Source organism: Molothrus aeneus, chromosome 4 (assembly GCF_037042795.1).
Source record: "Molothrus aeneus isolate 106 chromosome 4, BPBGC_Maene_1.0, whole genome shotgun sequence".
NCBI classification, from domain to species: Eukaryota; Metazoa; Chordata; class Aves; order Passeriformes; family Icteridae; genus Molothrus; species Molothrus aeneus.
The window spans coordinates 5,592,058-5,617,437 of NC_089649.1; the positions used below are offsets into that span (position 1 = coordinate 5,592,058).

The window sequence follows — 25,380 nt, forward strand, 5'->3', positions numbered from 1 at the left end:
GGACAGGAAGGAGCCGGGTTTGTGGGGGGAGAGGGAATGGGGGAAAGGGAGCGAGAGAAGGCGAATACGGGGAGAAGGAAGGAGGGCTAGAGAGAGGGACAGGCGGGGAAGCCTCCCAGAGCCCCGGCCGCACCCCGAGCCCGGCCCGGCGCCTCGCCCTGCCCGGGATGCTGCGCTCGGCGGAGCTCGGCTCGCTCCGGAGACGCTCGGCTCGAGTCGGCTCTTGTCGGCTAAACTCGGCTATTGTCGGCTAAACTCGGCTCTTGGCGCCTGCATTCGCCTCTTCGGCCGAGCTCGGCTCGCTTCGGCCCAACTCCCAGCCGCTCTGTGCCTTGGGCTCCGCTCGCCTCGGCTCGGCTCCCTGAGGGCGGGCGGGCAAGCGCCGCCGCCTCACGTTCAGCTCGCCCGGCTCGGGGCTCTCCCGCTGCCGCGTCCCACGGGCGGCCCGGCCGTGGCGCGGACACGACCGGGAGCGCGGGCTCGGGCAGGAGCTCATTAGGCTGGGACCGCACTGGCGCTAATTAGCGCGCACGAGAGCGGCAGGCTCGCTTCGCCTGAGCTCGGCTCGCTTCGCTCCAGGCAGCCTCGGAAGCCTCGCCTCGGTTCGCTCGAGGCCGTCAGGGTCGGCCGCTCTCGCCTTGCTTCGGCCGAGCTCGTGCGATTCCCCCGAAGGCGGCGTCGTTCGGTTGTGTTTTTAGAAATATCTTTCTCTATCGATTGCATCTTTCTATAGTTAGATTTATATTTCTAGAATACTTCTATTAATCCAAATAAAACAGCCATCTCTAACCAAATAAATACAAGAAAACACCTTCTTTTAAACGATATCGAAATATTTTTATATTTTGTATAATTATATTCACATTTATATTTATAGTTTCTTTTGATGCAATCTATTAATAATTATATATAATATCTATAAAATTCTAGACATGTATTTAAAGTATTATTTATATTATGTATCGTATCTACTGCTGCAACTGATTTTTTCTTCTATTTTTAAACTTTATCTGTATGTATTTATGATATATTTCTAGACTTAGATTTCTACCTTCATATTGTTTGTATTTATAATTTTTATCATCAAAACCCTGCCTATTGACAAGTAAAAAAACCCGCTTTATTTAACGACTTAAAAATATTTTATATTTATAATTTTCCTATTTCTATTTATCATTTGCTCTCTAGTACGTGATAACATACCTGCTCCTGCACCGCAGTGGGGCTCCCTCTCCTGGGCACCTCGGGGTGCCCCCAACGGCATCAGAGCCCCGAGTCTTCACCCCCCTTTGCCTCTAGTTAGAAACTACACTGGAACTTTTTTCTGGAAACAAAGACACGACCTAAATCCTCTCCCCATGTCCCAGACAGACAGATGTTCAGTTCTTAGTTGACTGGGCAGCAGTTTCTTCAATAGAATGAGAAACAATATGGAAACGTTTTAGCTACAAGCAAATAGGCAAATCTGAACAAGGTCCTGGTGGCCAGCCGCTGCAGTTATTTTGAAGCCATTTTTTAAACAATCCAATACTGATATCACAAAAAATAAAGCAAAAAGCTGACTACTGGCTAAGAAAGAAGGAAAAATTAACTTTTGACGACAACAACAACAACAACATTCCAAGGACACAGTCTTTTTCCCAATGTCATACCTTATTACTACCTCTCTTGGGAATTCTCATGGTGGATCCCAAAAGGAATAAATCCCTCAGAGTGTCCTAAAGCACAAAGTAGCACGCTGGAGCTCCTCACACTCCCAGGAGGGCAGCACAGCATGCACCGAGTCTGCAACAAATTCTGCTCAGTGAGGGTCTGCAAACAAAGTTTCAAGTGATGAACTGAACTCATTTTCAAGGGACGCTTCCTAAGCACAGAAGCACAACAAAGAACAAGCAGAAACAATCCTTACAAACACCGGCGAGTTTTATTTAGCATGTATGCGACTGATTGCCACCCTATGGCTTCTCCCTTGGTTTGTCTGTAGGTTCAGGAGGATGATAATGCACACTCTGCCTTCCCTGAACCCCCCAGCAGCCGAGCGCTGCTCAGCGCGTTCAGACCATCGGGAACTGGGTCACGCACACCCGGATGGGCCGGAGCTGCTCTGCTGGAGACTGGGGAGACGAGAGCAGAGAGGCGCTGGCCCAGGCGTCGTCCCAGTTCTATTGCTGTGTGACGAGAAGGAGTTTGTTCCCAACAGCTGCAGCAACCCTCAGCTCGCTCCCGTGCTGAGTATCAATGGCACACAGAGGGCAGCCTGAGGAAATAATGGGCTGGGCTCTAAGGGGCTGGGACAGGCTCTGATTTTTTGTTTTGTATTTGCATGATCATCGGTACAACAGGGCTCTGATGGGTGACTCGGCAGCACGCAATTAAAAACTCCTCCGTAGGATTACATGGACTTGTAGGAAAAGACAAAAGCCCATCACCCTTCTGAAATCTCCTTTGAATCCCAAGCACGTGGATTGTCACTGTACTGCAGCTTCCAGGTTTTCAAAGCAGCTTACTTCTGAAGGCCAGGAAACATTTATTCCTACAGAAACAATGGGCAGCACCCAGGCTAATCTAAGCACTCCTGTTTGATAGGGGATCTGCAAGTGTGCCAGTCCAGCCTAAGGTGTGCTTTATTTCAGTCTAACGTCCCCACAAAATTCTTCTCATATCTCCCATCCCTGAAACCTAAAGCTTCTCATCATTAGCAAATTCAAAGTAACATGTTCTTTTTTACAACATTCAAAAATGTCATGCTGGACTGAACTAGAGAGTAATTTTCCAATATAAGCTTAGCAAAGTCTGAATTGACTCGTCCAGACAGAAAACCTACAAGTGAACACCTACAGCTGCCTAAAAAGACCTAACGAGCCCCTGGCAGCCACCGGCATCAAAGCACAGGGGATGTTTCTAATCCAGGCTAAGGAGAACAATATCACCTTTTGTTCTCTCCAGTTTGTTTCCTCTGCAGTCCTATTTGCTCCTTATGATTTTTACAGTCTCTGTATCTTCTCGGGCAGCGCTGAGTCTGACGACCGGGATACGAGAGTCCTTCCCTGCCCTACGGAGAGAACCAGGAAAAAAAGTTAAAAAAAGAACAGGGCAGTTTGAAGTTAATACTTCCGACGAGAAGCAGCACCTGACAAACAGAGTGAACAAAGCGTGACACCTCCCTGGGGACAGAAGACTTACAAACTCTCCGGGATTTACAATCCTAGTAACCAAGCCCTTCAGCACAGCAGCCAAGTGTCCCATTAGGTGGTGCTGCACCAAGGAATGATCCGAGAGGTTCCAAAGAGTGAAACGCACGTTATTTTCCAAAGACGCAAAACCTTGCAAAATACCAAAACTACAATAGATCTAAACTACAGGGCAAGAGTACAAGTGTTAACTTGAGGAGCTGGAACCATCCAGGTGAGCAACTGCTACCTGGATCCTCAACAGAGTTTGAGGAACCCTCCAGGATACAGAAGGGTTTTCCCCAGAAATGTCACAGGCCGAGTTTTGATAGAAGTACACTGGCCAGATGCTCAGAAACGTCACCCATCCTCCTCCGGGTGTCCTGAGAGAGCTGCGAATGGCTCTCACGTGGTTTGAGCTGGTTCTGTAAGGGCTCAGGGTGAATTTCACCAGATGCAGCCAAACTGGGCAACACCCAGTGGGACAGAAGGAACCCAAAGCTTGTTTTACCCAAAGCTTGGGTAAGCAGAGCTCCAGCAAATACTGAGGAAACGGACAGAACAGGGTAACAAATAAAAAACATACCTTTTTTTTATGTAGGTGAACAAAACAATTAAGGAGAAGGTGAAAAACTCACCATGACTGAACATTTCATCATCTGTAAGCTGACCATCCCTAGCACAGAGGACTCCAAATTTAAAATTCACCGATCCCTGGAAAATAAAACCAAATATTATTTGGTAAACAGTCAAACAGAAGATGTAAAACTTTGTTTCCTCTAAGGACTTTCAAGTATGTGTGTATCTTTGTATACATGCTACACATTAGAACGTACATCTCATACGACCTCCTAATACATAATCATTTACCTTTACATTTTGATAGTATAGCATAAAATTATTTCCTTAAATTGGTGATCTATTATTATTAAGTTGGTGCTTTAAGCTATTTTTGCTATCATGTTCAAAAAAACATTACTTATTTTTACTGTAACGAGCAATTGATTTCCAAGCCATCATAAGCCCATCAAAATACAAAGCTGCATTCACCGGACGGGTCTGTGAGCAAGAAGTAGTCAGGCTTGTACTCACCTCTTGCCCTTCCAGAACCAATAAATCCTGTCAACAAAACCAGCATCTTTAGCCCCCTCCTATTAAAGATTCTACAAAGATGATGGTTTTATTTGTGTTTACAAGTTTGGATTTTAAATGACCAGTTCAATGGATAAAGAGACAGTTTAAGCAGTATCACATTATAGTTACTACTATTATTATCTGCTGCTGGAACAGACAAACCAGTGGTATCTATACTTAATTACTTCTATTTCCAGAAAATAATAAAGAAAAAGAACCAAACAAAGAAAAGTCCTTTCCTACCTTTTCTATCTCAGGATGAAAAATGTCTCTTGGGCTCTTCTCCAGTTTCTCCAGACTCCTGGCACTGAAATGCAAAGGAACGAGTGCTTTAGAGGAGGGCAAGTGCACATTCCAACCCCGAACCACCAACCGATTGCAGTTACAGCGCTTACAAAATGAATCGTTCCCAGAGCCTCTGGGAAATGGAACGATTGGTGCAACTGCCATTTCTTCCCCAAAATACTGACTCCCAACACTTCCTAAACTTCGTTTGCATTTTAAAAACAGAAATTAGGGAGACTCAGGGTGGAGATCAGGTTGAAATTGATTTCCTTCCAAAGCACAGGGCTCTGTTCCATCACCCTTCACTTTGGCTCCACACAGAATCACGGGGAGCATTTTAGGAGGGCTCAAGAACCAATTCTATTTCTCTCTTTTTCTAGTTCTCTGTCTTCCTAAATAATTCAAGGCAAGTCAAATGAAAAATGACAAGTTCAGCATCAAATCCACACTTTTCCCATTTGTCTGCTCAAGAACAGGCTTTAAAACCACTTCTTGCTGCCTTCAACGATTAAGACTTGCAAAACCATTTTTACATGTTTTATAGGTTTACACAGAACGCAAGCTCTGAATTACAGGAAAAGGTACACAGGCAAATATCTCAGCTGATGGTGGCTTATTTGTCAATCCATACCTTAACGGAGATTGCACTGAGAATGTTTCAGTGGGACTCTAAGGGAGACAGATTTTCTGAGTACCCTGTAAACAAGAAAAGCTGGGATATATTACAGGACATACCCACTTTTTCTGCATATTCAAATAGGATTATCAATAAAAACATGTCAGTTAAAAAAGAAGGAAGAAAACCAAGGTAATTTTACTCAGCTATATTTACTGCCGATTTAGAGAAAAAAAAAAAAGTCACAGGTGCTGCAAAGAAAAAAAAAGTGAACCATAAATGCCTACAGCAGAACTTTAAAACAATTGCTTGGATAAAAGCAGCTCGTGGAACATGAAGTAGAAAAAAAGCGAAACCAGGATCAGACCTGCCTATTTTCTTACCATTGCACAAGAAAATCCGACAAGCGGTATAAAGTCACTGCCTAAAACCGATCCTAGGATGTAACCAAGAACAATTGAGGCATTTGCTAATCTAAACGGAAACCTTTTCCGGACCCTAGTGTCAAATCACACGTTTTGTCTTGCAGCAGCTCGAGGCTGGAGAGCATTTCCCCTGGGGGTCGGGAGGGTAGGGGCACCAGGGGCTGAGTTTGCGGATCGCACCTGTGCCAGCAGAAGGATCCAGCCCGGCGCTCCTTGCGCTCGCCATTCTCCGGGCCATCGCTGTGTTTTACTGCTCAGCGATGCCGCTCCATCTGTTTGCGTGGAAGAAAGAGCCACGAGCACTGAGGCACTCAGCAGCCGTGTCATTCCAGCCGCTCGTCCGCCCCCGCCCGCAGCAGCGGCAGCAGCCCGAGGGACACGGCTGCAGCTCGGCGGCTCCCGCGCCTCCGCCCGCCGCCGCACAGTGACCGCGGCAGCGCCCGGCGCCGCTCGCCCGGGGCGGCTCCTGCAGCTCCCGGCCCGCGGCAGCAAAGCACCGCCTGGCGCTCCGCCATCGGCGGGCTGCAGCGCGCCCCGCCCGAGCTGAGCCCCCGCCACCGGGACCGCTGAGCGAGGCCGAGGCACCGGGCGGACGCCCCTTCCGCGCCGCTCGGCTCCGTGCGGGCGGCCGGCCGGAGGCTTCGCCCCTCCAGCGTCGCTGCCGCGGCTCCGTCCCGCGCGGGAGAGGCGCCGGGAGCTCCCCGCGCCCAGCCCGCTCCCCCGGCGCGCGGCCGCCTCGGCCCGCCAGCCACTCCTACGGCGCGTCGGCCGTTGCGTCAGACGCCGCGCTTTACGGCCGCAGGGCCTGCCGGGAGTTGTAGTCTCGGACTGACAGCCACCGCTCCGTTTTCCGCCACCGGGAGCTGCGGTCCCGCCGGGGGATCAAACGGCTCCTTCGCTCCTGGGCGCGGAAGCACCTTAGGCAGCACCGCCCCTCCCGAATGTCCTTTCTTTTCCACTCCAACTCTTTCTTCTTTTTTCACTCTGTTTTTCACCCCCTTTTACACTCTCACTCCTCCTTTTTCACTCTCATCCTTTTCCTTTTTCACTTTTTTTTCTTCCTTTCTCTTCCTTCTTTTTATTTCTTCATTTCCTTTTCCTCTTTCTTTCTTTCTTTCTTTCTTTCTTTCTTTCTTTCTTTCTTTCTTTCTTTCTTTCTTTCTTTCTTTCTTTCTTTCTTTCTTTCTTTCTTTCTTTCTTTCCTTTCTTTCCTTCCTTTCCTTTCTTTCTTTTCTTTCTTTCCCTATATTTTTAATCTTGGCTTTCCATTCTAGCTTTAGAATAAAAAAGCAGCAGTAGAAACGTTCAGGCTACCTAGGAGTGCAAAAAACCCCAAAACGGTAATGATTTTAGGAAAACTATTTCCTCCATGGGAGCCTGAAATTTTCTACAGCTGCAGGTGACATAGAGCTTTTATTTCTTCTTCTGTATAGTTTATACTTTACACTCTATTTATACAGCGCCCCCTGCCGTCTGCACCGGCGCACTGCAGGCACAGCGCCCCCTGCCGTCTGCACCGGCGAACTGCAGGCACAGCGCCCCCTGCCGTCTGCATGGGCGCACTGCAGGCACAGCGCCCCCTGCCGTCTGCACCGGCGAACTGCAGGCACAGCGCCCCCCGGCGTCTGCTTTGGCGCACTGCAGGCACAGCGCCCCCTGCCGTCTGCACCGGCGCACTGCAGGCAGAGTGCCGCCTAATGACGTCAGCCCGTCGACACGGCCCCCCCCGGCCACGCCCACTCGGTCGGCCGTCGCCATCTTGTACGGCATTCCGCGACGGCCACGGCGCTGCCATGTTGTACGGCACCCCGTGACAGCCAGGGCGCCGCCAGCCTGTATAGCACAATTTTACGGCAGTGGCGCTTTACGACAGTTTTTTTGCGACAGTCGCGCTTTACGGCACCTTTTACGACAGCGGCAATTTACGGCAGTTTTGCGACAGTCGCGCTTTACGGCCCCTTTACGACAGTCGCGCTTTACGGCCCTTTTGCGACAGTCGCGCTTTACGACCCGTTTTACGACAGTCGCGCTTTACGGCACCTTTTGCGACAGTCGCGCTTTACGGCCCCCTTTACGACAGTCGCGCTTTACGGCACCTTTTGCGACAGTCGCGCTTTACGGCCCCCTTTACGACAGTCGCGTTTTACGGCACCTTTTGCGACAGTCGCGCTTTACGGCCCACTTTACGACAGTCGCGCTTTACGGCACCTTTTGCGACAGTCGCGCTTTACGGCCCCATTTACGACAGTCGCGTTTTACGGCACCTTTTGCGACAGTCGCGCTTCACGGCCCCCTTTACCACAGTCGCGCTTTACGGCACCTTTTGCGACAGTCGCTTTTACGACCCGTTTTACGACAGTCGCGCTTTACGGCCCGTTTTACGACAGTCGCGCTTTACGGTAGCTTTTGCGACAGTCGCGCTTTACGACCCGTTTTACGACAGTCGCGCTTTACGGCTCCTTTTACGACAGTCGCGCTTTACGGCCCGTTTTGCGACAGTCGCGCTTTACGGCCCCTTTTGCGACAGTCGCGCTTTACGGCCCCTTTTACGACAGTCGCGCTTTACGGCACTACCCTTTATGGAAATTTTATGATACTTTAGAGCACTTTACAGTTTTTATTTTGTTTTTCATTTATTTTTAATTAATTTTATTTTTTAAATTTTATTTTATACTTAATGTTTATTTTTAATTTTTCTATTTTTAAAGCTTTTATTTTATATTTAATTTTTATTTCTAATTTTTCTATTTTTAAAGCTTTTTATTTTTTTATTTTTATTTACTTATTTTTAATTTTTCTATTTTTAAAGCTTTTTATTTTATTCTTCTAAGTTTATTTTTATTTAATTTTTATTTCTAATTTTTCTATTTTTAAAGCTTTTCATTTTATTTTTCAAATTTTATTTTTTATTTACTTATTATTTTTAATTTTTCTCTTTTTAAAGCTTTTTATTTTATTTTTTTAATTTAATTTTTAATTTAATTTTTATTTCTAATTTTTCTATTTTTAAAGCTTTTTAATTTAGTTTTTAATTTAATTTTTATTTACTTATTATTTTTAATTTTTCTATTTTTGAAGTATTTATTTTATTTTTTATTTTATTTTTTATTAAATTTTTATTTTTAATTTTTTAATTTTTAAAGTTTTTATTTTATTTTTTTAATTTTATTTTTTATTTTTAATTTTTCTATTTTTAAAGCTTTTCAGTGTTTTTTTTATTTGCTGCTGCCCAGACCAACTGAAGCTGGTGATTGTGGTGGTGTTTGGGGGTCTTGCATTACGGCACTACCTTTTATGGAATTCTTACAGCACTTTACAGTTTTTATTTTGTTTTTCATTTATTTTGGATTAATTTTGTTTTTTTAAAATTTTATTTAATTTCTATTTTTAATTTTTCTATTTCCAAAGCATTTTATTACATTTTATTTGTTGCTGCCCAAACCTGCTGTAGTGCATTTTTATACTTTGTAATACTTTGAAGTCATTTTGTTTTGTATCCCCATATTTTTCCCAAATGGTTTATCCCCAACTGTACCCCCCTCCTTCTACCTGTGTTATCCCTCTCCCGGGATGAGATCATCCCCAAACGCCCACCCTGGCTCTCTGTCAATCACTCAGCCTCCCATCCCCTCCATGCAGAAGTTTCGGTCCAAGTCGTCGAGTGATCAGCCAGGGGCCAGGGGTCAGCCCCCCAAGCCTTGCCCCATACGCTGTCCTATATGTCTGTCCCCCAGCATCCATCCCTTAGGGTCACTTAATGGTTGGGAAGATGTTATCTACTTTTGGTTTCCACCTCCCTTTAAAGGTGACCTTGACACATCTCCCTGGGGCTCTGGGCAGGAGGCCCCTGAGGTGCAGGAACTCCTTTGGGACTCCTAATAAAACCTTGGATTAACCCCTGCTAAGAGTCGGCCCTTTATCATCTACCGATGTCTCTGGTGTCTCTTGTGCTGCACAGGGGCCCAGCCCAGGTGCCCTCAGCACCCTCGGGGCACACACAGAGAGTGTCTCCCCCCAGCCCAGGTGCCCTCAGTACCCTCGGGGCACACACAGAGAGTGTCTCCCCCCAGCCCAGGTGCCCTCAGCACCCTCGGGGCACACACAGAGAGTGTCTCCCCCCAGCCCAGGTGCCCTCAGCACCCTCGGGGCACACACAGAGAGTGTCTCCCCCCAGCCCAGGTGCCCTCAGCACCCTCGGGGCACACACAGAGAGTGTCTCCCCCCAGCCCAGGTGCCCTCAGCACCCTCGGGGCACACACAGAGAGTGTCTGCCCCCAGCCCAGGTGCCCTTAGCACCCTCGGGGCACAGAGGGTGTCTCCCCGCTCTCGGCCGTGTCGGGGCTGCCCCCCCGGTGTCTGCTGACTCAGGACCGGCCAAGGGTTCCTGAGAGGCTCGCACAAACCCGCTCGGCCGCTGATTGTGGTGGTGTTTGAGGGTCCCCAGGATGAGGGAAGAGACGAGAATCTTGACTCCACCTTTCAGAAGGCTGAAATATTATTTTATGATCTCTATTATATTGAAAGAAAATGAGATATTAGAACTATACTAAAAGAGCAAGGAGACATCAGAAAGCTGGAAAGGAATGAATAATAAAAACCTGGGACTGCTCACAGCCCCAACACAGCTGGACCATGATTGGTCATCAAGTAGAAACAATGCACAGGAGACCAATCCAAGATGCCCCTGTTGCTAAACCACCTCCAGCCCACACTCCACAGCCAGCAGATTGTTACTGGTTCCATTTCTGTTCTGAGGCTTCTCAGGAGAAAAATCCCAGCAAAAGGATTTTCATCAAACACGTCAGTGCCAGGTGATGGCACAGGCAGCATCGGCCGGCCGAGGTCACTGTGTCATCCCTGCCAGCCCAGGTGTCACAGCAAGGAGCAGAGAGTTCACCCTGTACTCACCCTGTGCTCACCCAGCCCTGCCAAGGGACCGGCTGCCAAAACAGAGCCGTGCCATGCATGCCAGTGTCTGCATGGCAGAGAGAGGACATGAAAAGCCGCTGAGGAAGCTGCCACCTCCTCCCTGAGCTCTGCCCTGCAGGCCGGGCCATGGGCAGCCACTTTGGGAAGGCTGCATTTGCTGCCCATCAGCTGCTCTGTGTCTGACAGGAATTGAAATAGCCCAGGTTTGGGTTGGTGCTGAGCAGAGGGCAGGGAGGAGAAAGGGAGAAGGCTGTGCTGCAGGCCAAGTGGATCCAGGCAGAGCCAATTTGGGCAGCAGCCTTGCCTAACAGCATTTCATTTTCCACTTCTACTACATTACGTTTCATTTTGCACTTCTGCTAGAACTGCATGTCAACAGCTTTCAAATATCCTCCTCAGTCCCAGCAGCCTGCTTGAAAGTGCTGTGTCTTTATCAGACCATTGATGGTCCTTCTGAAATGTGAGTCTCACTGGCTGCATCCAAACCTTGTGCTTGAAGAGCATTCCTAAAAATTAAAGCAGATTGGGCCTTTGGGGACAAAGGGGCTGCAAAGCATCTCCTAAAGCATTTTCTACTCCAATTTCATTGTGAGGAAACACACCTGAAGGATGATGCAGGGATTAGGATTGAGACAAAGATGAGTTTGGTAGGTCAATTTTACTTTGAGAGCTTGAGAAGCACAGGAAGCCCAAGTGATGATCCCAGAGGGTTGAACACAGAGGTTTCACCCTCCCAGATATACAAGGGCCTTACCTTAAAACCACTGCTCACAGCACGCAGTTGTCTCAACACTGCATTAATGTTTTCTCCTCTTTGTGCACGTGTAGAATTGAAATCCCTCTTGGGGAAGAAGCTTATTCCAAGTAAATTCCTAAACAATCACCTGAAAAAAACCCTGAAATGTTCTTTCCTATCCTTATATATTTTTAAAGCCTTTGACATTTGAAACACTGTTCCCCTGCAAGGCCTTCTCCTAAATCCCAGCTTCTCAGAAGGCCCAAGGGGAGAGGGTTGGCCAAGGGTGGAGCTGTTCTGGATTTGTTGGTGGTGCCTTGTAGCAAACGGTGTGTTCAGAGCTGCTCTGCTGCTTCTGCCCATCATTTGACAGGGAAGGAGTGTGCTGGGATATGATAAACCACTAAATTGTCACTTCTAAATGCTGCTTGCAATGAAAACACTGTGCATAAACCCTCCTAAATGGTGTTAAATTTGTCTCCTATATTTCTTCCCTCCCACCCCACCACTGCTGCTCTAAGATCCCTTAGTAGCTCAGTCTTTCTTTGTGTTTTGTTTGACATTTATGCCCATTTTCCCCAAAGCTCTGGGGGTTCTTTTTAAAATATGATATTGATTTTTTTCTTGGTTTTAAAAAAAACCTGAAACACACACACACACACACTAAAGAAGCAGGTCTCCATGGCTCAGCCCTGAGTGGTAAAGGAAGAGCAACAGGAAGGGTGGTTTGTGGTGCTGGAGAAAGTCTCTGCCAGGCTTAAAGGAGCATCCCATTTCCACAGATGACTTTTTTTTTTTTTTTTAATGGGTTATGGTGCTGGGAAGATCTGGAAAGAGTGCAAGTCCCTCATTCCAGTTTGGATGTCTTGTTTTAAGAAATGTGTTCTTTCAGTTCTTGGAGAGCATAGTTTTGGATTCATCCTCACATCCTCCAGTCTTGGTGGCTCTGTTGTTTTTTTATTTCCCTTTCTCTGCCCTTTTCCCTGCCCTCACTCCCCTGATGGCTGCAGGGGATGTGATTCAGGCACTCATCACTGCTCTGTAGCTTCTTTACAGAGCTAAAACTGACTGGGTCTCTCACCCTCCTCTCACAGCAGTGGTGCAGAGTGAGACACGTGGCAGGGCAGGGCTTTTAGCTGTTGTTTTATCTTCTGGTTTGATGTTTAACACATGAGGCAGAACCCCAAGCCCCTGCTCACCATGTCAGGCTAGGCTGCAGTGGAGCACATTGACAGCAAAACAGTGGCTGCACCACAACCACCATCAATCAATCTGATGGAAAAAGGGTTTAAGGCTTCTAACAGTGCCACAGTGACTGAGCTGAGCCCATCCTGGGTCTAGCTTAATCCCTGATCTGTGTAAAGCCCTCTTCTGTGCTTTCCTGAGGCTGGGACAGCTGGAGATGTTGCTCTCCATGCGCACAGGATGGCAGCTGTGGGCTGAAACTCGCTGAGCTGCCTCCCCAGTAGGGGATGGGCTTGTGAGGGATTTAAAAGAAAAAACATTACCATGTCTTTGTCAGTCTGCCATGCTCACTTAAGCTGGCTGTTGGTGATTTGTAGTATTTTTTAAAAGAAAAACCAAATGCTTTCCCTTTACAAGGAAATATGCTATGAAGAGGGCTTCAAAGGAAAGGTGATTAGTTACTATCCAACTGTTGCTAAATTCATTGCTTGATGGTCCATATACTGCATCTTTTAATGTTACTGATACAGACCATTCCCAAGCTGTTTGATAATTATTTATCAGCCATCTGCATCAGCATCATCTGCATGACCAGTGATGGCCAAAAAGCAGGAAGGAGAGAAAGGGCTTAAGCTGTAGGCAGGAAAGGGAAGGCAGAAACCAAGCAGCAAACAATTGGCACCTGGGCTCCATTGAAGACTAAAAGTGGGAAAAAATGGCTTACTTGAAAAATCTGCCTATTGTGTGTGCAGTCTCCAAGGGGAAACAAACAAACCCATTCAAAGGAAGGGAAAAAAAGGCAAAGAATTAAAAAATCCTTGTGCTGTTATGCAGAATTGGGGGGTTTAACTCTTCCCAATCTCTTCCCAGTCTCAGGCAGAAATATTTCTATAACCAAACCATCTCCCTTTTTAAAGCATTTAGTTGGATTGAGTAATTTCTTAAGTCCTCCATCATCAGGACCAGTTTGGGTTTGGCAGCTCAAACACCTTGGCAAGGCCAGGACAAGTTCAGTGGTTCTCCCTGTCCTGAAAGAGAGGAGAAAAGGGAAGTTAAGCTCACTGCAGAATCAAAGCCTCCTGCATTTCATCTTTTGGCTTAGATTGCTCACCATGGAGTATGAGCCATAAAAAAAGGGGAGGTGGCACCAAATTGAATTAAAAAGTGCCCTTTCCCAGTGCTTTTATTCCAGACATTCAAAGGAAGCTCATTTTTCTTCTAGCATTCTTTCCCTCATTTTAGCAGAACCATTCTCATCCCAGACCCCACTCAGCAGTTGTTCAATCTTTTGGCACTGGATCTGGACAAAGGAAGGGACACATCTGGGTCACAGGAAAGCACAGAGGGAAACCCTCCAAAACTGGCCAGAGAAAAATGAAATGCAGGAAGACTTACCTGCAGCTGGATGTTCTTTGCACTGGGCGTCCTTTAAAGGAATGGATTTGCTGCTAAACACATCTCAGGCTCAGATGTGACCAGGGAGAAGGTGGGATGGAGATGAGGAGTCAGACAGGGAATAGCCAGGGAGATGCAGGGCCCAGGAACATGAAGGATGGAGAAGAGAAGGAACAGGGATTGTTCTCCTTGTTTAGATCCATCAGTGCTGGGAGCTTGGGAAGCACATGAGGGTACCAGAGGGATGCTGGGCAGGAGCAGGAGAACTCCAGGATAAGGGCAAGCTGCTCCCACTCCAGGGCTGGGCCAGGGAAGGAGGGGAATTATTTCTCTCCCCCTTCCAGTGGGATGCAGGTGCCACCCCATGCAGAGGCAGGAAAACTGCCTTGCAATCAAGTACAAAACCTGCCTGGCAAGCCCAGGATGCCAGCAGCCATTTCTCCTGGATTTCCTGCTTACAGACAATTTAAGCTTGCTTTGTCTCAAAATGCCCTTTTTTGCCAAGGGCATTCCCATTTCTTTTGGATCCTGAACAGAGGTTTGGAAAGCTGACTTTGATGAGGGAACTGTTTCTATTTTGATCCGTGTTAACTTGGGAGTTTCCCTTGGCACCAAAATCAGGGGGTGAACCCAACCCTTGAAAGGCCATAAGATCCTAACTATCCAATCCCCAATCCCCTCAGCATTGGCTTGTGGAACCTTCTCAGGGTTAATTTAGCAAATTAAGGGTTTGGCAAGTTCAGGATCGAAACAACCAAAAAGATTCATGAAAAAGAAATGGAACTGAGGCTGGCTAAAAGCTAACGACTCATTACAACAATTCAGTGAAAAGGAAGCAGGAGTGATCCTGTGAAAAACGCCAATCACTTGTTTTTAAAATTTTAAAAGTTTAACAGTAATTACATGCTTATAAAAATAGTAATACAATCAGAGTAATAATAATTTGGACAAATTAAATTAGGACAATATGAGACAATAGAGACAAAGAGTTACAGACAGTCCGGGTACCTTTTTCTGGGCAGCATAAGCCCGAAAAAGGACCCCCGTTAACAAAGGATTAACCCTTAAAAACAACAGCCTGTTGCATATTCATACATCTCATACATGAGGAATAAATTCCATTCAGACACAGGATTCTGTCTGGTCATCATCAACTTCTTCCTCTGAATCCTAACAGTGCCTTTGAGGCAGGAAGAAGTTAATTTCTTCCAATAAGAGAGCAATAAATTCTGTTTTCTCTGAAAGATTTAGGTGTCCTGTAGCTGCTATCTCACTGCGAGTCCTTTCTTTAAAAAAAGTCTCCTACATAACATAGTTTCTCTTTTAACATTTTGTTATAACCTAAAACTATATTTAGCACGCTATTGAAGAGAATTAATACAGCATTACTTTTTAACACAACACATATCATATTCATTTTAATATTTGCGAAAAGCCACTCACAAAATACGGATTTTTCACATTTTCAATACTCACCAAGCCATCTGGCCAGAGTTCTGTGCCCACCGAGGACACAGAAACCAGCAGGGACCTTTCTCCCATTCTCCAGCACAGGCTTCTTCCCTCCACACGCAGGGAGCTGCAGCCACTCAGGGAACACCGACTTAGACACAACAGGAGAGGTACAAGGATAATTCGGAACTCCTTGCAACCTCAATGCCGCCCAGACCCAGGAGAAAGCACTCTTACCATCAGACGGAGCGGGGTATTTCCTGTACCGCCCTCTCGTCCCCCTACCCAAGGCGCATGAGCACACTGCCGCCATCATTGGAAGGGCAAGTGAGTGCCGCCCTCAGCCGCCATCTTTGGTGTGGCGTAAAAAGGACCTTTTTTTGTCTCCCCTTTCCAGTTTTCACCCCCTGCAGAGGCAGGAAAACTACTTACAAAACCTGCCTGGCAAGCCCAGGATGCCAGCAGCCATTTCTCCTGGATTTCCTCTCCGCAATCTTTGGTACTGGCAGAAGCCACTCCCGGCCGAGCCGCCATCTTTGTTGTGGTACCCTTAAGCATCCCCCGCTCCTCACACAGGCGTTTCTCTTGCTGGCTGCCTCAACCCGGTCCCGACGCCGATCCCGCGCTCTCAGCGCCATTTTCTGCTGCTTTTCCCGGCGGGAGAAAACGGTTGGCGGGGTCAGTGGCACCGGAGCCCCGCGAACCGCGGCAGGGAGCGGCGGAGTCGCCTCTGCCGGAGTCGCCTCTGCCGGAGTCCTGCCGCGGCCGCCATCTTGAGTGCGGCTGGAGCCCGATCCGGCTCACGCAGGATCCTGGTACGCGGGCGCTTCGCCATCTTGAAACGGGAGCTCTGTCCCCTGCGCGCCTCCGCCGCCCGCCGAAACCGGCCCCGCCGCTGTCGTTCTTCCCAGCCACCGCCCCGCACGGCGGCCCCTCAAGCCCGGCCGCGCCCCTTTGCACTCCTCGCTGTGCTTCACCGCTCCCCTCTGTGCACAGCACCGCTCTGTGCCCACAAGGTGGCAGCACCGTCCCCCGCCCGGGCCGGGCTGGACGCGCCTCGGGGCAGGCAGGGAACGGAGACCGAAGCTGCCGGAGATTGATTTTGGATTGATTCCCTTCAGCCCCAGCAGCTGTTCCTACGGTTTAAGGGCACTCGATTCGTTCATTCCTAGGTAAAAACGTTATAACATTGGTTTCAAAACGACTACGCATCTCTAGTCAGAGTTTCCTGCATTCCTGTATACAATAGAATGGATAGATTCTTTCCAAATCATTCTTTCCAAATGGTTTTAGAGATAAATTCCAATTCTTTGCCCATACCTGTAAAAACGAAAAACTTGACAGGTTTTGGTGTTCTACACCCACCCCTCCGTGTGAATTTTCTGGCAGCTTTTGGTCCCTCTGGGGCAGGGTAACCCAGCATGACCCCCCCTCATTCCCCACTCACCTGCTCCTCCATCACAGCCTGGTGTGACCGTGTCCACAGGAGTCTGAGGATGCGGGAAGAGATGAGGAGTTGACTCCATGTTTCAGAAGGCTTGATTTACTATTTTATTATCTATATTCTATTAAAAGAATAGAAGAAAGGATTTCATCAGAAGGCTAGCTAAGAATAGAAAAAGAAAGAATGATTTCACAAAGGCTTGTGTCTCGGACAGAGAGTCCAAGCCAGCTGGATGTGATTGGCCATTAATAAGAAACAACCACATGAGACCAATCCCAGATGCACCTGTTGCATTCCACAGCAGCAGATAATCATTGCTTACATTTTGTTCCTGAGGCCTCTCAGGAGAAAAAATGCTAAGGAGAGGATTTTTCAGAAAATGTCATGGCTACAGCCTGGCTCTCCCTCCTAGGGACATTGCGGTGCCCCAAATGCCATCAGAGCCCCCAAGTCTCCAGCCCCTCTCCCTCAGCCTTACTTCCTCACCCCCAAAGAAGGCACGGAAGGAATCAAACTGCCCTGGACAGCAGAGTGGTGCTTTATTCAAGCCCTTTCCACGAGTTCATCTCCCCCAAAAGGAACTCTGCTGCAACAAGAATGGGGGGCAGCCCCCAGAAGTTCCTCCCCAGCCCTGCAGTCACAGGAGAGAGGCAGAAAGAGGGAGGGGCAGCAGAGAGGACACTGGAAGAAAAGTAAGAAGGGGGTGCAGAATGAAGTTGAAAAAACAACTAAAAACAAAAACAACAACAAAACCTGGGATGGGCAGCATAACAGAGAGGGATTAAAAAAGAATGGGTTTTGGTTCCTCAACTCTTCCTCATCAATTTCCTTATTGGTGACATTCAGCAGTGATGCCAAACAAGCACAGAAAACAAGTGCAAGAAGAAATGCAGATAGTCAGCAGCCACCACCTATCAAAATTCATTTTAAATAGTATTCAAAGGTCTCTAAGAGCAAGGTGAGGTGTAAATGGAGATACTCACACAGAAGTACTGCCAGCTGCTATTTTCAACATTTCCTCTGAGTTTATGTCTCACCTAAACAAGAGAAAAAAACCCCAAACAAATGTGACCTTTCAGGCAGACAAAAAATGTGGCTGGTCCTTAAGAAAGCATTTTATTCTGCCTGTATAATAACCTGTTGGGAACAGTAGGAGCTTTTAGCAAAACATCTCTGTGCTGTTGCAGTTTTTCTGCCACTGTGAGAAATCACAGGCACGGCTGCAAGGCTCCTGCAGCTCACCCTGGTGAGGGTCAGAGACCACTTATCCCTGCAGGGATCCCTGGGAATAATGATGGTGGGAAATGTGGAGGGAGCTGGATGAATAAATACTTGCCATTTCCTTACCAAAAAACCCCTCAAAACAAATCTATAAAAACAGTTTGCCTCTGAATTAGGAGAATTTCAATTAACTCTTTTAGGTCTGCTTTTGGTTCAACATTCATCAATCTGAATTGGAATATGCATAGAGGAAGTAATTAAAGGTAGCTGAAATTTAAGAATAAAGGTCTATTTCCTTGTTCATAACCTACATTGAAAGACATTAAAACCCAGTGTTTTGCTTTAGAGCTGCTTGGCATTGACTTCATTCAGTCTTAGACTCATCAGGTTATAAAAAACACAGGGAAATATATTCTTTGTTTCATGAAGAATGCATTATTAATGAGAAAGGCATAGCTTTATCAGTCACTGCTGATACCAACATTGCTTGGCTAAGTTCAAAGTACTGACACAAGAACATCATAACAAAAGCAATGTCCAACAGAGCCTCAAACATAAAGAGTTAAAAGTTTTTCAGATGTCCTACAGTTGCTAAGGTATCTCCAGAAAGATGAGCAAACCGAAAATAGCACAGGAAATTTTAAACCCATTTCCCTTTTTTTTTCCCCTTAACTTCCTTGTGGGCAAGAGAAAACTCCTAATCCAGGGAATGAAATGTAGTTTTCATACCTCAGTCATGAGTAGTCCCCTCAGTTTCAAGCAGACCCAGTGCTCAGTGAAATCTTAGAAAGGGTCAAATCATCAGTATGAAATTCCAATTCTATTTGTGAAAGTAGCCATTTTTTCTCCATTCCCCTCCCTCCCCAACATCAAGTGGGAAAGGCTCAAATTGAAAAATAATTCTTACAAAATTATACTTTGTCCTAATAAGGTCGCTACAAGTTGCACCAGAAAGGAGAGCAGAATCAGAGGTTATCAAACTCAATAGAAAATCCAGCTCATGCTATCTCCAAAGGCCTCATTTCATTTATCCAGGATTTAAAAAAAACCCCACATAATAAAAACTTCACATATTTTGTTAAATGCTATCATTTCTATATGAAATATTAATTACTACTCTGCTTTTCAGAAGTGAATTAGAAAGTTTTCTGCACCCACCTTGCCCAAATCTGATTCTAAGTGCTTGCCAGTTTAATCCCTTAGGAAGCAAAAGTAGCCCCATGTGTCTCAGGATCAATAGAAACTAAACAACAAAGCTTGACAAAGTCTATTAAATTGTCAATAAAGTCAATAAATATTTTCCACTGTAGAGACAGCTATCACCAGCCTGTGAATTTTGCTAGGGCAGGTTTAGTGAAGGAAAAACGAGGTCTTCATTGCCAAATCAGTCAGGAGTTGTTCTACTCTACTGCCAGTGTGAGGTGAGTGTAAACACCACATTCCTCACAGCATCCCCCACAAAGAATTCCTCTTGAAAATGAAGGCTGCTTTGAGTTGGACCCAACAGATGAGAACTCCCTGGTGTAGCACAGTGATGGCAGCATGGCCAGGCTCTGCACTGGAAGGCTGGGACCCAGCAGCAGATTCCTGACCAGATCTCCAAGGCTGAGTGTGCAGGGGTGCTGTGGTGGCCTGGCCCCCCTGGCCGCGCACTTCCAGCCACCATCACCTCCTCTCAGAAGGACAGGAGAGAAAATAAGAAAAGCAGGAACTGCAAAGTTCAGGCTAAAGTCAGGCAGGTCACTGATGAAACAGGGTTAACTTGAAAAATCTTATTTATCAGCAAATAAAAAGAGTATTTAATTATGTTATTACACACTATTATTAGACAGTCAGCCAGCCTGACCCCAAGCATGCTGCAGCATCGGGGCCAGGCAGTGCCCATCTCCCAGGAGCTGATTTACCCATCCTTCTCAAGGGAATTGACCTGCACACAGTTCCACAGTGGAGCTGCCAGGCTGCCAAGAAAAATATCTCTGGCTAAGAGTCAAACCCTAATACATAAACCATATTAAATGATTAAATGATATTGTGTTACTGGCTCTTTCTTCTATTTCAAATTTTGAAAATTATTCCCAAGAATTTTCAAAATATTTCATAGGAAAAAGGTCTTTTAATGCTAAGATGTAAGGTGTGCATGATTGAATGTTTCATTCCACATCCTTACAAGCTGAGCCTTGACCAAGTTAAGAGGTGGAAGGACATGCTCACTGTAATGGAAAGATGGAAATAATGAAACTCTGAACACAAGAGAAAGGTTCACAGAAAGATTAAAATTCCTTGCTGAGCCAAGACAAAGGAGATAATTTTATTCAACAGATAGAAAAGCTCAGGTCAGAATAGTGACCGTTGCTTCTCAAGAGCAACATCCATTGAAACACACAGTCTGCAGGTGGAATAAGGTTAAACCTTGCCAAAATGGGAAAAAACCCTTGACTCTGACCTCGATTATTTTTTCATCTACACTTATTTACCATTTGGAAAATAGTACTAGAGTGTTCTTGTGACTTAAAAATCTTTGTCTGAAAAATCACCACATTAGAGAAAATTTTACGTCAGGATAACCTCGTGTTGAAATTATCCAAAAGAACGGGATAAAGTGAAATGATCATGCTGCAGACTTTTTCTGATTTTTAGCAAATAGAATGCACTCATATTGAGGGATGTTTTGAACAAAACAAACACACTGACATTACTGCATGGTCATGTGAAAAATATTCCTCTTCATCTTCGGTATCTCTCACAGAATTAACAGCAGGATGAAGTTGCAAAGTGAAAAACACTGTCTAAGGAGTGGTGTTGCCCCACACACGGGATACCTGTGTGCGCTTCAGAGAGATTCATCCTGAGTTTGCTCCAGCCCCTGTCAACACCATAAACATGAGGCAACCATGGGACTGTTCCACAGCTTCTCTCCAAGCTTGTGACATGGGTTTATGCTCCCAATAGCTATTGCAAGGAGTACAAGTCAACAGCAAGGGGTGGCGGAATTGGACAAAAATACCAGCATTATTGGCACATGAGAAATTAAATATTGATTACCTAAAAGACCTGAACTCTGCACCTTACCTAGTGCAACTTCAATGCTGAGGCTTTCAAACAGACACTGTAATTTACAACTTCTAATTTTTATGTCCTGTAGATGTGAAATCCCCAGCCTCCCTCTCCAGAGTAACCAACTCAGATCTCTTCACTATGAGGATTTTATACCATGGCCTTATTGTTTACCATATTTCTTTCCAGCAAACATCCCAGTTGCATGAACAGCTAAACTCAATGTATTCCCCACCATTTGCAAACTGTTACAAAGAGAAATAGGGGTTTTCTGAGCTAATTGTTGACATCATATGTTAGCAGGAGTAGAGTGAGTAAGGAGTAAGATTCTAGATAGCAAAATAGAGAATGCTCCTAGACACAAAACCCTCCATCCTAGCCCTGAAATCCTATCTTTACTCATTTCTTTGGCTTTGGGAAGACATTAAGACAGCCTGCAGCTTCCCCAGAAATGTAACATTGACACTGACAATCCTAGTTTAGGCAGCTGTTCTGGAGATGCAAAGGAAGATGTAGAATGTTTCCTGGACAAGCAGCCTGAAAATTACTCTCTCACAGATGAATAAGCATCAACACAAAACACACTGTTACAAACCTAGTATTTCCATATAACAGATAATGAAAAACCATCTGTCCATTCTGGCTATTTGCCAAGCAGCCAGCCCAGCACACCATTTTACTACCTGTATCTAAGGTATCCTACTAATAAAGACTATTTCTCAACTGTTTTCATTTTGTCTGGACATGCTGATTAATAACTTCATCATTTAACCCACCTCTTCCAAAGTCAGTCATGTACATAACAAGGAGATTAATTCCTGAAAGTATAACTGTGCTCCTCTTTTGGATTTGGAAAAAAAAAAAAAAAAGAAGAGCTTCTTTAGTGAAATCAGTGAAAATTAGGGCCAACATCTTATTGTGCAGGAATTTTCCCAGTTAAGCATAATATTTCTATGGCCTTCTATGATCAATATCCTGTGCTCTCAATATCCAGTTCCAGTCCTGGTTGTCTTTTAGATACCAGAAGCCAGCGGGTATTAAGAGACAAATTGTACTCAGCGCTACTTTAGTCCAACATTTAACATGAAGAGTATGTTTGCAATTAAAATTCACACAATGCAGTATTTGAAGTGAACACATTTCACTATCAGTAGCAGCACAAGGCAGTGATGAAAAATCCCCAATTCCAGCTTCACTTCCTGTAGCTTATTTTTTCCTTGTGTTTTCTAGGAAGCTGCAAGCTTATAGCTGCTTCTAAGGAACCTGAACAACGTGACCTTCATGTGATCCAGTGGCTTCTAAAGCTCATTCCCTGCTCCTTGCACAGGTCAGAACAACTCTTGTGTGGTTTTTATCTCCTTTATGTGACCAACTTGCATACAGGCAAGCACCTTTCCCCATCCCTAGAGATCATCTGTCACTGTAACCTCGAGTGTTCATCACATTCCTATTAAATCCAAACCGTTTCAGTAGAACATGGTCACAGTCATTTTTCTTTTCTATCCCTTGCATCATGACTTGCCTCTTCACTTTATTATACTCAATTTTATATTTCAGATTTCAAGCTGAAGAAAAATCCCTCTCTCTGAAGAAGATTTTCCCATCAAGTGAGCCATATATATTTTTAATAGGGATATCAAACCCAGCCTGACGGAACAAACACCTTGAGACACCTTCTGGACATGAATGTCTCTTTAAAAATATTAAAGCTCTAAAGGTTGAATTGTTTGCAGGTTTATCTGAACTGAAAGAATAAGAGACGTTGCAATAGGACAAAATGATGACTCAGGTCTCTATCAATTTTATAGGATTTCTCCAACAGCCCTCGTCCATGGGGGTTTGTACTCCTGTTCACCCATTTAACATAGAAAATATGTACACTTAAAAAAGGGTTACCAAACTATAACACCATTTCTTTAATCTATTAACAAAAGCTAAATGAGATACTTGGGAAAATCCTAATGCAAAGAAACATTTTGAGTGTAGCATTTTACTATTGAATAAGCCCTTATTCTCTTAGCCAGATTACTGGGGTGGAAGCTGGCCTTTAGTTTACATTTTTAACACTAATATTGTGAAATGGGACGAGAGGACCTTTAGTTCCAGCTGCCTGTGCTGGTTTCTGCTGACCCTATATTGACACCAAATAAACACAGTGCTGGGGGTACATATAAATTGCTGCAGTAGAAGGAGAACTTCAGTTATTTCTTCAGAAAGAGTCCCCTACAACACCATAAAATTTCTTCCCAAGCCAAGGGAAGTTTAGCTCCCCTCTATTAATTTTACTGCGTGCGTGCTAGGTGGAAATACAGAACTGTGAAAAGGCTCATTTTAGCAGGGATAACAGCTCATAGAAGTTATTCTGAGGACTGGGCTGGAGGGAATCCCATTCCCACGTGGCTGGCAGCAATCAATGCTTCCTCCTAGCAAGGCCACTCCGGGGGATGGAGAAATCAGAGCTGTGACCAACCCAGGAAATTCTGCCTGACAGCTCCTGCAGGCAAACCGCCCTGCTGGGCACTGGGAGCGCGCTGGGATGTCGGGCCCTGCTGCTGGGAGCAGCCATTCCACAGGGGATCCCATAACCCACTGCCCTCCCTGGGCCCGGGGCACCGAGGGGCTGGGGAGCTGGGGAGCAGTGCAGATGTTGGGGTGGCAGAGGTAGGGAGCAGTGCAGATGTTGGGGTGGCAGAGCTGGGGAGCAGTGCAGATGTCGGGGTGGCAGAGGTGGGGAGCAGTGCAGATGTTGGGGTGGCAGAGGTGGGGAGCAGTGCAGATGTTGGGGTGGCAGAGGTAGGGAGCAGTGCAGATGTTGGGGTGGCAGAGGTGGGGAGCAGTGCAGATGTCGGGGTGGCAGAGGTGGGGAGCAGTGCAGATGTTGGGGTGGCAGAGGTGGGGAGCAGTGCAGATGTCGGGGTGGCAGAGGTGGGGAGCAGTGCAGATGTTGGGGTGGCAGAGGTAGGGAGCAGTGCAGATGTTGGGGTGGCAGAGGTGGGGAGCAGTGCAGATGTCGGGGTGGCAGAGCTGGGGAGCAGTGCAGATGTCGGGGTGGCAGAGGTGGGGAGCAGTGCAGATGTCGGGGTGGCAGAGCAGGGGAGCAGTGCAGATGTTGGGGTGGCAGAGCTGGGGAGCAGTGCAGATGTTGGGGTGGCAGAGCTGGGGAGCAGTGCAGATGTTGGGGTGGCAGAGAGCAGGAGCCCAGAGGAGGATGAGGTACAGGATGAGGTGCTGCACAAACAGGCTGGCACTGTCCAACACAAACCCAAAAATGGGGAGATCAATAAGAAAAGAGAATTTGAGGGGAAGAAAAGCAAAGCCTGGTGCTCCAAGAGGAACAAACCCCACTCGCTGATGCCCCATCCCATTCAGATGTCTCTCTGGGGCCCAGCTGAGCACTGCTGATGCCAGTGCTGCTGCAGGTATTCCCTGCAGTGTCTCCTCAGTGTGCAGGTGGAATGTGTGCAGCTGAGGCAGCCCAGTCAGTGCTGGTGTTGGAGGGGCCCCTTTTAAAACACCCCAACCTCACTGGGCCCAACCTGTCCTGCTGAACAATAATCCTGCCCAGAGTGTGAATATTCCTGCAGGCCCAAGCCACAGCACGTGGCGATTGCATCTGCAGCCTCCAACAGCCCCTAGGGAGCAGGGGAGAACTCCTGGAAGGGAGAAGCAGCATTGCCCTGCCCATCAGGGACCATGGCAGCCCCTTCCCTCTGCCTGCCAGCCCTGACACCGGCGCTGCTGCGGCTCCTGTGGGAGGGAGCAGAGGAGAGCACGGAAGGTGCAGCTCCAGGGTGGTGCCCACAGCTCCTGAACTGCCCCTGGCCCCTCTCAGGAGCAGTGATGGGATCTGAACTCAGAGCCTGATGCAGCCCTGCCCGAGTTCCCGGGACTGGAGCCCATGGAGCAATCGGAGGGGAAATCACTGCAGTGATTGCCAGGCTGGTGCCAGCAGGAAGGAAAGAAGTGAATGGAATTGAAAAATTACACATTTAACCAGCAGCTGGATGGCAATAACTGCTTTAGGCCAACACCAAATTCTGTCTGGGGCCATTAATTGTGTGAGTCAAGCTGCTGATCTGAGTGGGAGGGAGGGGTTTGCAAACCACAGACAGCACAGAAAGGATCCCTCCCACTAGCAGCCTGTGACCAGCTCCTCAGTATTTACCAAAAAAAAAAAAAAAAAAAGTCCTTTTGCCTGTTGCTAAATGCAGCTTAACAGCACTCAGTGGCCCTGTTAGCCCAGCTCAGCCTCTGAAAACATCCCTCAGTAACGTTGCAGACAAATCACAGCCAACAGAGGCAGCTTTGAACTCTGCAGCCTCTGTAACCCACAG

At 46.6% G+C, this 25,380-nt stretch overlaps 2 long non-coding RNA genes across 6 annotated transcripts; both read right to left on the minus strand.

The window, feature by feature from the left end:
* Positions 1-1,905: 1,905 nt before the first annotated feature.
* LOC136555884 (uncharacterized) lies at positions 1,906-6,080 on the minus strand. 2 transcript variants are annotated; one of them, XR_010783546.1, is made up of 6 exons: positions 5,811-6,080; positions 5,221-5,285; positions 4,548-4,611; positions 3,809-3,884; positions 2,931-3,052; positions 1,906-2,257 (listed from the first exon to the last, which is right to left on the minus strand). It is a non-coding gene; the product is annotated as an uncharacterized lncRNA (long non-coding RNA). The 2 variants fall into 2 exon arrangements; XR_010783547.1 differs by lacking the exon at positions 5,221-5,285.
* A 4,027-nt stretch (positions 6,081-10,107) lies between these two features.
* Positions 10,108-16,216, minus strand: LOC136556333 (uncharacterized). 4 transcript variants are annotated; one of them, XR_010783647.1, is made up of 3 exons: positions 15,565-16,206; positions 15,352-15,478; positions 10,108-13,508 (listed from the first exon to the last, which is right to left on the minus strand). It is a non-coding gene; the product is annotated as an uncharacterized lncRNA (long non-coding RNA). The 4 variants fall into 4 exon arrangements; XR_010783646.1 differs by having other exon boundaries at positions 15,760-16,203; XR_010783645.1 differs by having other exon boundaries at positions 15,352-16,216.
* Between the last annotated feature and the right edge of the window lie 9,164 nt (positions 16,217-25,380).